This window comes from Nanorana parkeri, unplaced genomic scaffold (assembly GCF_000935625.1).
Source record: "Nanorana parkeri isolate BGI_ZX_2015 unplaced genomic scaffold, ASM93562v1 scaffold946, whole genome shotgun sequence".
Lineage (NCBI taxonomy): Eukaryota > Metazoa > Chordata > Amphibia > Anura > Dicroglossidae > Nanorana > Nanorana parkeri.
In genome coordinates, this window is record NW_017307214.1 from 545,732 (window position 1) to 547,242 (window position 1,511).

General features: G+C 40.4%; 1 protein-coding gene and 1 long non-coding RNA gene across 2 annotated transcripts in view; one reads left to right on the forward strand and one right to left on the reverse strand.

Moving 5' to 3' along the window:
* Positions 1-1,511, forward strand: part of FAM65C (family with sequence similarity 65 member C) — a 113,536-nt gene that overhangs the window by 23,520 nt on the left and 88,505 nt on the right. The gene's annotated exons all lie outside the window — the stretch shown is intronic.
* The window catches only part of LOC108795189, a 10,959-nt gene continuing 9,932 nt past the window's right edge, over positions 485-1,511 (reverse strand). The window contains exon 3 of the long non-coding RNA XR_001941741.1: positions 485-495. This is a non-coding gene — a long non-coding RNA (uncharacterized LOC108795189). The remainder of the gene's footprint in view (positions 496-1,511) is intronic.

Sequence of the window (1,511 nt, forward strand, 5' to 3'; positions counted from 1 at the left end):
CACCACCATCACCACCACCACCACCATCCTCTGTACATATTCATACAGATCGACTTTCATTTTCAGTGCTAAAGTGTAACCTGCTGATATTTTGACTTCCTTGGTCGTCCCCCCCGCCCCCCATAATGAAAATTTGGGAATAAACATGCCTGTGATGTCATCACTGGGTCTCTGTGCAATGTAGGCAGATCATGGCTGGGGGGCGGAGCCGGCAGGGGGCTGTACATAGCTTCTTGAAAACATCACAGCACCCTGCCTCACTACTCCACTCAAGAGCCTCAGTCATGCAAGCATATTGTGCAAATACCAGAATGCCTCAATGGGCACTGCAGGAGTGGGGGCGTTCCTAGGCAGGCTATATTTGCATGCCAGTCACCCTAAATAACACCCACATGTGCTGCCGAGCTGCTATGATTGAAATAACTGGAATCCAATGAGTGAAAGGGGCGGGGTCAGTGGCTGGGGACGGAAAGTGCTAGATGATGCTGCATGTTTCTCAGCCAGGAAAGGAGGCGGAGCTCTATCTGACTTGCTGCAGCTTCTAATGCACATTGTGAGAAGCTCCTCCCAGTGTGGAAGGGAAGGCCGGAGTTCATCCTTACTGCTCCCCAAAATAAGATAACAAAAAGGCACAAAACAGACCCAGCACAACAAAACAACACAATGTACCAACAAAACAACACAGTGTAACAACAAAACACAATGTACCAACAAAACAACACAATGTACCAACAAAACAACACAATGTACCAACAAAAAACACAGTGTACCAAAACAACACAATGTAACAACAAAACACAATGTAACAACAAAACACAATGTAACAACAAAACAACACAATGTACCAACAAAACAACACAGTGTACCAAAACAACACAGTGTAACAACAAAACATCACAATGTAACATAAGAACAACAAAAATGTGTGAACTGGTTACACACTCTCATAACCATTTTCTTTTCTTGTGTAACTGGCACACACTCATTTTTAGACTTGAACCTTATAATTTTTTTGTTTATTTTTCTAAATTCCTTTTAAAATAAAAAATAAAATGTTCAAAGAAAGAAACAGAAAAAGTTTTTATTTCTGAATTTGCTGTTTTGTTTTTCTGTGTGTGCTTTGTCACACTTTCGTATTGTTTAGTATTTTTTGTTGTTGTTGTTTTGTTACATTTTTGTTTAGTTTTTTTTCTCTTTTCTTACTTTTTGTTTGTTGTTTTGTGCTGTTTGTTTTTCATTTCCATTTTCTATTTTGTTTGTTTTGCTGTCTTGTGTCGCTTTGTCACATTTTGTTTCTTTCCATGTTCTATTTTGTTGTCTTCCTCTGTTGTGTTGCATTTTTGTTGTTTTGGCACCGAGGAAGTTAACACCCTACCCCTGACGCCACGGAGGATGACTCTGTGTACCGGGGCTGGAATCTGATTTAATAACATGTCTTGCGGTGGGAGAAGGTATTCTCACTCTGTACATAAACATTTCTGTCATTCTCTTGTTTTGGAACAGGATGGGGG